Below are 12,067 nucleotides of genomic sequence, written 5' to 3' on the forward strand. Positions count from 1 at the left end.
GTGAAGTTTTGAAAGTGCGACCCCAGTGTTCGCGTGTGGTGGAATGTACACTCCGATGAGGATGATGGACGTTAACTCTCTTGGGAGGAAGAAGGGTCGACATTTTATCGTGATAAACTCCAGGTCTGGGGAGCAGTGGTTAGACATTTCCTTTGTGTTGCCTACATCGCACCACTCCTTGTTTATCATGAAGGCAATGCCGCCTCCTTTCTTCTTTAATGACTCTTCTGCCGTCCGGTCTTTGCGGAGAACGAAGAAATGGTCTGCCGGTTCTATTGCGTGGTTCGGGACATCTGGACTCAGCCAAGTTTCTGTGAAACAGAGGACGTTACAATCCCGAATGTCCCTCTGGAATTGGATCCTTGCTCTGATGTCGTCCAATTTGTTTCCTATCGATTGCACATTGGCCAACAATATGCTGGGCAATGTGGTTCTGTGTCGTTTGGACCTCAGTCTGTTCCGGACCCCGGCTCTCTTTCCTCGTCTTCGCGGCGGCTTCTTGGCGTCTTGGCCATGGCCGGCATAACAAAGGATCTCGGCGGGCCATTTCTGCTGTTCAGCGATCCGATCCAGAGAGCAATCCAAACGGTAAGTTTTTCTTAATCCAATGTCAATGATTGACTGACGGTCATACACATATAATGCACCAACAGTTGGTGCAAATAAAACTCCTAATACTATAAAAATTAACAAAATAAAGCACAGTCTCGTCGGAGCGATCAGAAAGGCAGCCATCAGAGCGGCGCCAGTTATCATGAATTACTCTGTATTACTATTGAATGATGTTTTTGAGTTTGCAGTAAATCCACAGCTAAAGAGATTGGTTTTATCGGGTATCACAGTAGCTAAAAAGCTGATCGCATCACGCTGGTTTCAACCGGAAAAAATTTGCCGGAAAGTTTGGTTTCTTACATATCTCGATGTGATTTATCAAGAAATATCTACAGCAAGAATTCTGGGTCTCAATGAATCCAAAATGTCAATGTGGTTAGAAGTGGTGGAGAGAATAAAAGCTAGCTTATAATGGTAGTGTCTGGTTAGGAGCAAGGGATAATGGAGGTACTATCCAAAGAGGGGTCCGGGAGGGGGGGGTTCGAGCTGGAGCATATGTGTGTAGGTTTTTAGATAACAGGTATTAGGGGTATATCCTGTACAAGACATTGGTATAAATGGTAATTTCGTTGGATATACACTGTATATTAATGCTTGTGTATCTTATCGTGTGTTGTCATGTTTGTTTATGTGTGTTTAAAAAATAATTAAAAAAGAAATGTATTCTACGCCTTGGTCTGTTCTTTTCATTGATTTCAGCACATTTAGACTGTTATACCTTTCAATCAAGCATCTGTGCCAACCTAATGTAGTGTACTAACTATAGCAGTTGTGTTAATAGGCCCTTTTCACAGCAGCCATCTTGACACAGCAGGGTAAACCTACATCCTGTGAACCAGACTGACACATGTGTAACTAATCATGTTGCTGTGTCCATCTGTTGGTCAATCGTTGTCAATCTGGCTCACAAGATGGCTGCTGTGAATAGGGTCTATTTTACCCTTTTGATGTAACCCAAGATTCAGTCAAAGCAACTATTTTGACCCTTAAAATGGGTCGTTTGTATAACCCAATACGGGGTCAAATCAACTAGGAGGTTGGGTTATTTTGACCCTTAAAATGGGTCATTGATATAACCCAATACGGGGTCAAATCAACTTAGAAGTTGGGTTATTTTGACCCTTAAAATGGGTTGTTGGTATAACCCAATATGGGGTCAAATCAACTTGGAAGTTGGGTTATTTTGACCCTTAAAATGGGTCGTTGGTATAACCCAATATGGGGTCAAATCAACTTGGAAGTTGGGTTATTTTGACCCTTAAAATGGGTTGTTGGTATAACCCAATATGGGGTCAAATCAACTTGGAATTGGGTTATTTTGACCCTTAAAATGGGTCGTTGGTATAACCCAATATGGGGTCGAATCAACTTGGAAGTTGGGTTATTTTGACCCTTAAAATGGGTCGTTGGTATAACCCAATATGGGGTCAAATCAACTTGGAGGTTGGGTTATCTTGACCCTTAAAATGGGTTGTTGGTATAACCCAATATGGGGTCAAATCAACTTTGAGGTTGGGTTATTTTGACCCTTAAAATGGGTCGTTAGTATTCGTTTATTTGACCCAAGTTATGGGTCAAATTAAATAACCAATAATAATGGGTCAAATTAACCCACACACTGGTCGGGCCCTTTTTGACCAGTGAATTGGGTAAAAAATAACCCAAATTGGGTCAAATTTGACCCATCCGTTTTTAGTGTGTGCGTTTCGTCACCTGGATACTAGGTACATTTCCATCTTTACCCCCCATTAACCCTTTAAGGTGTAATCATTTTGGAATCTCTCTACAACATGTTCAGTCTTCTAAATGCTACTCTTAGGTGTGAGATAAGTACACCTTAAGTTACGGCCCAGATTTATTTCACATCACTAATAGATCAATACAGTCCGTATTAAGTGATGTTGCGTTTCTTTTTCAAATGTAGCCAAGAGTAAAGACCCAAACCCTATCAAAACAGTAGTAAAATACAACGTATATTGTTTCTTTACCTTTCTGTGAATGGAAAAAAACACGTCTCAATCCGTTAAAAAATGGCGGAGCTATGGACATTATACAAAAGTAACTGTACTTACAGTATATTTCATTCACGCTCTTTGCTATGGTCGTACCAAATTTAACTCTGCCATTAAAAAGAGGAGATTTGGGCCGATTCCATAGATGTATGACTTGGCCATAATAAGGTAATTTATAGGCCTGATAAATACCCATGTAAATCATCTGCCCTTTGGTTCATTATTACTCAAGCATAGTAACAGACACAATATTCCTGACATACATTCCCTGAGGACCGTAGATGTCCCTCGATACCAAGAACATGCCAATTAAACCTGTAGAAGTGGTGCAATCTTCCATTTACTTTTAGGCGGATCTTCTGAAAATATGGCTAGGGCTTAACAGGTTAAGACTTTACTTTGATGCTTCCTGGTTGGAGAGATGTTGCACAGGGAACTGTGGCTCCTTCATTCACACGTCTCCCAACATCTGGAGCTGAGGGTGCAGTCGGCCTGCCTCTGTGTGCTTGTTGCAGCTGCGTCTTACGCATTGATATCTTTTGTCATATTTCTTCCTCATATTTTCTATATTCATAGCGAATTTTTACTTTCTTCTATTACCCTGCCCATGCTGTACCTCCCCTCCTACCTCCCCCATGCTGCTATGACACCCGCATTTTCCCAAGGGGATGAATAAAGGAATATCTCATCTTGTGTTATGTTATCTTATCTTTTATCAAACACCTGGCCATAAAGTCCCTTGCTCCTCTGCTATCCTCCTCTGCTCCTTTTCTCTTTTTCCTTTCTCTCTTCCTTTCTGAGTACCCTGTCCCTGTAATCCGATGTCAACACCACCATTCCTCCCAGATGTCATGGCATTCACTTCAGTTCAGTTTGGGCACCTAGGCTAAATATTATTCTGTCTAATACTTACTGTACATACTTATTTTGCAGAAATGGAAACATCAACACAATTAAATTAACATAAATACATACATGTTATGTATCTATCAGTTCAATTGCGTTCATTCATTTATACACACACATTTATCTATATATTTATATACTGTATTATTCTATATTATCATTCTATATACTATACTATTATACTATAATTGTATTATTTAACTATAACTAAATCATACTATTTATACTACACTATTATATTGGCATACAGTATTATACAATATTTTCATATATTATTATTCTATGTTAAGCTGCTATATACTATTTCTTCCAGCAATGCAGCAGGTAACCATGGTAACCACTCCCCAAAACATTCAGTGCAAGGGAAAGATACACACTACAGCATACTAAAAACCTACAACAAATTGACTGAATCTGCTTTCATTTCTCAAGGGTAAGAAATATGTGAAAATGCATCAAGTGCCAAAACAAACCTTTACCTTTGACTCAGACCTTTGTCTGTTGTATTGAAATTTTTCTTCACTCAGCTCTGAATCGCATGTCACCTTGCTTGTAACACACCTTGCCAGAGGTCTCCTACACACTGAAGCCACTCCAAGTCTTTGACATCTTCTGCACTGCAGTGCAAAACAACACAAAAGGGCCTGTCCCTTCTCATTCTTCTTCCTTCTCACTCGTATCTCGGTAATTCATCCCGTTCAAAACTGAGCAACGCACTGTGTCAGATGTTTCACTCCGCAGATATCACTACCCTTAAACAAACACATCTCGACTTCCCGATCGATTGGCACAGGACAAATAGCTCCCTTCCCTGAGGCTTATTCTCCTCGGGCAAAATACAGAACGTGATATTCTCTCAGCTTCCTCAATTGCAAGACCCCACACACTCGACAATTAACGGCCCACTCCTCGTACTCCTCATTTCATTTACCTCCCCTACTCCAACCCACTTCCGTCCATCAACCGAATCTCGTGAAACGCCATCCTCCGAGTTGCCAATTAGTTTCACTCATCTGGCTCCTCGTCCGATCGTTCATCATCAGCACTTCTATGGATCATGGTGACTCGTCTTCCCTTCTCCTCTGGCAGTGTTCACATTAGTGATCCGTCACAAATGTATTTGATTGCGTTATAGGGAGGGTCTGTTTTTTAACCACTAGGCCTATGTCAAGGAATATACAGAAGACAAGAAGTAACAAGCTTTTATGTGACTATATTCCAGCAGATCTTTTAAAGGTTAGAGGGGCCCACTTGACCCAGGGCCCGGGGGAACTGACCCTGTCCCCCCCCCCCCCCCCCTAGTCGGCGGGCCTGCTGTCACCCATAGCTATTATTCAGCAGCTTGGATTCTCACTGCGCAAAGACAATTGGCTTTGTGGCGGTCGGCTATTTAAGTTAGGGTAATTAGGTGTTTGATTGCGGCTGCATCCAGCCCCGGGTGCCACTTGAAACATGGCGTTGCACCAATGGAGCGAAATGAGGGGATACATTCATATATATTATGTGGTTTGATGACTCAAAATGGCGATTCTGCAAAGATGTCAGGGAATCTGCTGTTTCGCTTCTTTACCATGACACATAGTGGAACACAGTGTTTGTCTGTTTCTAAGTTTAGTCAAGGTATCAATATTACCAAGGTTTGCCCACCGATGTGGAAGTAAATGACCGCTGGGGCTGACAGGTCAGTCATGGATCTCCCGCATTAAAATCGTTGATGTCCACACCTTGTTTGTTTGTTTGTTCCTCAAAAGACCTTGACTACAATCTCCTGGTGCAATGCGGTATTTATTATGGTGACATCAAGGGGAAACAGGTCCTCCACTTATACCTGTCTCAGAGTAAGGTTGGGGGAGCTAGCCTTGATGCTGACCCACCTGTCTATCACTGATCCTATGTGGAGCTGGCCTTGGTGCTGACCCACCTGTTTATCACTGGTCCTGTGGAGCTGGCCTTGGTGCTGACCCACCTGTCTATCACTGGTCCTGTGGAGCTGGCCTTGGTGATCGCCCCTCATCACAGTATAATTAGGGATTCTATTGTTGTATAAGTGTTGGTGTGTTGTTGTCTTGTCATAAGAGAAAAGGTATTTTTGTTTAATTGTATTTTTGCTGCTGACATTGAACCTCATTAGTATCATCATTCTGTTACTTATTGCTACAATCCCTATATTAACTATTATTATATTGATGATGATGATGAAGACTTTATTCCAGACTCAAGGTGTACCTTGTATCGCTTTGTTTGACATCATTAATGGCACCTATTATCCTGTTTTTACTCTAATAGTCGACACATACATTTAAACATGAAGTTCCTCAGCAGAGGATGGAAGGCTGGGTCATTTTTTGTCACAAACATATAGCTTGCACTAGTCCCTCTTGGGAGCCTAAGGAGGATCCTAAATGCATCATTATGCTACCTGTAGTTTTTTCATTTTTGCTATTGTCAGGGTTCCTACCCCTCTCTCTCTCTCTCTCTCTCTCTCTCTCTCTCTCTCTCTCTCTCTCTCTCTCTCTCTCTCTCTCTCTCTCTCTCTCTCTCTCTCTCTCTATCTCTCTCTATCTCTCTCTCTCTCTCTCTCTCTCTCTCTCTCTCTCTCTCTCTCTCTCTCTCTCTCTCTCTCTCTCTCTCTCTCTCTCTCTCTCTCTCTCTCTCTCTCTTTCGTTAAGTCAGGTGGAGAGTGCAGGTGTGTCGCTGCCGTCTGTGGGCCAATTACGTCAGTAATATAACCCCGCCCCAGATGTCATGAGGCTGCCAGATCGTACCTTCGTATTTCCCAGTTAGTCGTGTTATTCTGCTCTCTCGTATTGTTCTCTAGCCCATTGTCCTTCGACCATGTCTAACCCTTGTTCTCATCCTTCCCGGCAGTCCTCCCTGGACTGTACGAGTGCTCCCCCCCTGTGTATCGGCCCCTGCCTGAATACCTGACCATTCTATTTATTATTAAATATACTAGGGCTGACCCCTATTAGTCGAATAGTCGACTAATCGATCGAAAGGAGCCGTAGTCGACTGCCAACCTCTTAGTCGATTTTTTTTATCATTCTTTCCAAAAGAAAAGAGGCCTAGAAGCATGGCTAACGCTAATGGCACACATACCAGAGGCTAAACAGGCACAGAGGCACTGAAAGAGGATTTCGCCCATCTAATGAACACACTAGATATCAAGATGTTTCCATCAATGGACTAATTGCATGCTTTTGCAGAGGACAAGAAGCCTTCCGTCGACTCCTTCAGACATTAAGCACCCCCCACAGCCCAGATGGAATGAAATAAATAAATAAAATTATTTACATTTTCTTTTTCAATATTTTTTTTTCTGCTAATTTCGGCCAATCAAAGTCGACTATCCAAATCCTTAGTCGGGGACAGCCCTAAAATATACCCAAACTGGGTTTGAACAAGACCTGTCTATCTTTGCTCTGTATCTGCATATTGGGTTTAATACCCCGAGACGTAACAGCTGTGCTATAATTACACCAGAGGTGGGCAGTATAAAGCGGAGTACAATAGGCTCTGAACAGGCTTATGTTCACCTTATCTGTACACATATTATTATATTCAGTATTATATAACTCCTATTCACCAGTAATGGCACGTAGCTTTCTGAACACAATTACTGGCAGGAGTGGAGGTGATCCGCGATAACAAATTCCTTGACCGTCAGTACGACGTCAAAACCAACGCAGGCAACGGATAAGTATTAATAATAATAATAATAATAATAATAATAATAATAATAATAATAATAATAATAATAATAATAATAATAATAATAATAATAATAATAATAATAATAATAATAATAATAATAATAATAATAATAATCATAATTGTTACAAAGGGTCAGATTAAACCGAATATATATATTTATTGCTTGAGATCCCTTGTATAATATTTGTATATCGTTTGATATCCCTTGTATATTCTTTGTATATATACACGGAATATCCCTTTACCTGGGTACAAACCAGACCATAATATTCGCTCTCCTATTGGACAGCGACCCCTAGGCGCCAATGACCATACCCCCAACGGCAAGTTCAAAGGCAACGCCAAGGCATGTCTCAACATGTCCAGGTTTGCGCAGTAATACGAGACAGAACTGAGGTTGGCACTAGATAATTCACATTACGTATAAATACGGCGCAGGTGGATACAGCAGCACTTAGCACTAAAACGTTGATGCCTTCACCACGAGACAACGTGCAGTGAAGTGGGCAACTTTGCCTCTGAATAGAGCCTTGAGAACCGCGTGTGAATAGATTGCTAAAGTGTCAGAGTTTAACGCAGTACCGTTGAGTTCGACTTATTCTAATGTGAAGTAATAGTCTATCATTTATAGTGTATCGTGCGGCTACCGTTCTTCAGTGACCAGCATTACCACCGGTTCGTCGTGTATATAGCTAGTGCACTTATCCAGGCTGGGCGGCCTAAACTCGTGCCCCCACCCGAGGAGTCCTAGACGAGAACCGTTGGATATGTACACCGGAGAACCTACACCGGCGACTGCAGAACCTTTTCTGGTTGGATTATATTGCTTTGGTACCGTGACTGCTGGAGCAGAGAACCGTCTACCCCACTATCGTGTGGGATCTACCCCCCGTGAGGAGCATCACTCGAGCCCGCCTCTAGAAAGAGGCTGGCTAGCTTTCATCCATGCTGTCGAGCATACTGGATTATAGCTGTTGCTTTGTCTACGGATCAAGGGAGTACTGCACTGGCTCCTGTATCTGGAGCCTCGTTATTCCGCGTTGACCCAGACTTTGCACCCGAACATTCCTCTACCCTGCCGGCCTTACACCCGGAGGGAACCCCCCAGTGTCTCCAACTGGTACTAGTGTGCCTTATGTAATTGCTATGCCACAGGTGGCGTCAGTTTAGACCCATCTTACTATTCTCATTGACTTACGCTCTTGACCTACTTTACGTGTGTTCTTCGCCTTACAAGGGCGAGTATAATTCTCAATCTGTAACCTAACGTTGCTTGCTCTGATAATAATAAATACCCTCCAAATAGAACTTTATGTGTCAATGCCGTGTTCTTGTGTGGGTGTTCACCATATATATTCATGTACTGTATGGCCAGTAATTAAAGTACATAACTAAGTAGTGGTTTAATAATACCATACTCTCAATACAGTCAGGGAATTGTACCCCTCAGTTACAATAATCATAATCATAATAATCGTACACGTGCTAAATAAACATGGTGCCCTGAAGGACAGATCGGGGTGGTGCGGGAAAACCAATCCTAAATCAAACATGCCTCTTGCGATATTAAGCACACAAAGGTCAACTCACTGACACCGCTTTATATAATAAATGTGTTTCTTTGCCTGCGTCCATCTGGCAATAATGACGGCATGGAGTAAGAAATCATTAAAATGGATTGAAGTGCCAGTTGTGTTCACAGGACCGCGCCTATAAAGCTTCCATCCGTTTTGAGATGAAACACCAATACCGTTGTGGGCGTTGCACGAATGCCTTTTTATAATTTTTTTTACAATATTTTTTTATGGGATTTTGAAGTGTTTTCTATTGACAGGACAGTTGGACATTGGGAGAGGGGAGGACCTGTAACACATGTCCCTGGGCCGGATTCGAACACAGGATGTTGCAATTATGCTCCAAGCGTATTACTTTTATATATATATATATTGTATTATCAAAAATATATATTTATATTTCACAATACATTTTTTTTCATCATTTAATTTACATACTTTTACATCATACAATAACTATCTAACCCTACCTATCCGTACCTTCATATATACATTTATATCTCTATCTTCCCTATAGTCCTCGTCTTACACACACATTTTTGTTCAGTTTCCCCCATCCCAATCCCACAGAAATCATAACAACAAATAAATCATAAACACAATAAACAGAACCAAATTTAGGGCAAAAGCCCCTTCCCACCCTAAACCACCCACTACTATTCAAACCCAGGGCGTTGCGATTAAGTGTAGTTATGTGGTGCGAGCCTGGAATGCCTTTTTAGATGCAAAAGTGCATCAATGACTGCATTAGTGCATCAGTCTCACTAATTCACTCGCTCAACCAGTCACTGATTAATTCACTCACACTTAGCCGCTCCACCCCCTGGTCAAGCATTAGCCTGACAACGTCAATCACACTTCCACACACAATCTCATCAGAAAACTTAAATAAAGTACAAATCGACCACAGGAAAAAAAGTACAGAATGTACGTTATGTGGGGCAGCTGGGTGGCGCAGCGGAGATTGCGCTCTTCACCAATGCAAGAGACTCCGGTCTCGAATCCGGGTGTCAGCATTGCCTCCGGCTTCGGCCGGCCGTCATACTAACTCATTGGCAGAGTTAGCAGGTGGAAGTCGATGGGTGGTAATCTGGACGTTGTGGACAGCAACTCCTACAGGTCGGTTGGGGGACGCCTGCACAGCATAGACAGGAAATAGCAGGGGTAGTGTGAGCCTCCCACACTTCGCCAATGAGAGTCCGTGCTGGCAGGTGAAAAGATGTGACAGGCTGCCTCCTCGTGTACCAGAGGGGACACGTGATGCAAGGCTTCTATCCTCCATACAGCCGACCAGTGGGAGGCATATGCGAGCAACGTTCAAGACAGGGGAGGGGAGAATTGGAAACACGAAATTGGGATGGGAGAAAAATAAGGAGAAAAAGTGGATACAATTTTTTTTACGTTATGTTATATAATATGTAAGTAATATATTTACATATTGTATACAGTATAATAGATTTACATTTCGTATCGGCAAAAGTCCAAAACAAATCACCGCGACTGGCAGTCGAACCAACAGTGATTGTGGTCGTGGGCGAGACGTGACCCTGATACAAACACAGCAATACTATGATGATGGTTTGTTTTAACATTGGTTATGGTTAATATAGAACATGAGGGTTATAGTTAAGGTTAGGGTTAGTGTTAGGGTTAGTTTAACACTTTGTTTGCCGTTCACGTAGATTTACATTTCTGTGGCCCGACCGTTGAGTGCCGGAAACGTAGATCTACCTTTCTGTTTCGTTATTTATTTTATTCGCTATTGCCATTCATAATCCATCGAGGCACCTTGTGCATGCTGTACTGAATGTGTCTGAGATCGCAGACGGTCAATACCGCCGCCTAACACCTTGCGGCCGCTATTGCACTCCATTTGAAACAATGTAGTTTGTTTTCTCTACCGAGCTGTGGCGTGGGGGCGGGTTCTAAAGACTCCGGCAAGACAAGCGGTCACCACGGTTGCCTCGACAAGTTCATCCCCCCGCCCGTCCCTGTGCAATGCTGGATAACGTGGGACAGACTACCGCGACCAGTATTTGGAATGGCAATCAGATAATTGGATTATTCTTTTTGCAGTACATCATTTAAGGACTCAATATTATCAATCTTGTGTTGATCCGATCATTTCTTTCCCGCGATTGCAGCCTGTGTGTGTGTATGTGTGTGCGTGCCGTTGGCTGCGATAGACGCACGGGGGGCCGAGAGGAACGAGAGGAAACATAATACCAATAATCTAGCATTGATTTCAGGATGATTCGATAATCAGGTGAAAAATGGCAACGTGATAAGTGGATTTGACTAAAGGGCTGTTTTGACGGAGTTCCCTGGAATTACACAGTGTCACTCTACAAATATACTCATATTCACCACGGTATAAAACGGAAATGTATAGATGAAACAATAATCAGTTTTTTGCACGTTGACCGGAAGAAACCCACTGACAATCGACGGCGTTATTAGATCCATAGCTATAATATAAAATATAGGTTTAGCTCTACAAACAAGGTGAGCGCTTACATGGGGTTAATGGGTGGCAAGGCCAGATGCACTTCCCGGAAGGGCCGTGGCACGCAATGTGTTAAGGTGACAGTTTGGTTAAAGGTCCCATGGAAAGTAAATAAAATCACTTTTTGGGCAATTTTACACAATTCCTGTGAGTCTATGGAATCTGTAAGGTTTTTTTTCAATAAAATTCATTGTTTTGTATTTTTAATCAAGTACTTTGGTGGACCACTTTCTCCCCTTGCAAAGTCCAAGCTGTTTTTGGCTGGGCTCCACCCATACTCACAATGCGCTTTGAGTGACAGTCACCCACCTGCACTGGCAGCATAGGCGGCGGGTGAGCTGGACATTAGGGCAGGCTATAGATGGGATGGGAGTCGACCGGAGCGCGCAAAATGTTTCCTTTTTCTTTTTTGCTAGCACGCAAACGGTGCTGTCCAGTTTCTGATTTCATACAATACACACACCCACTAGGGCCAGGCTACTACAGCGAGCCCCACTCATTTCATATAGTGCAGGGGTCTCAAACTCAATTTACCTGGGGGCCGCTGGAGGTAGAGTCTGGGTGAGGCTGGGCCGCATCAAATATTCCACAAAAAAGGGTTTCAAGTATTCCAAAAAAAAAGTACAACTGATCCAATCTTCTCAATCTTTAGCAATAACATTTCAGAACATGAACAGTTCTTCAGAACATGAACAGTTCTTCAGAACATAGGCTTCTCAGTGGTGTGCATTGTTTTTATTCTA

The sequence above is a fragment of the Notolepis coatsorum genome (genome assembly GCF_963971535.1).
Source record: "Notolepis coatsorum genome assembly, chromosome: 1".
NCBI lineage: Eukaryota > Metazoa > Chordata > Actinopteri > Aulopiformes > Paralepididae > Notolepis > Notolepis coatsorum.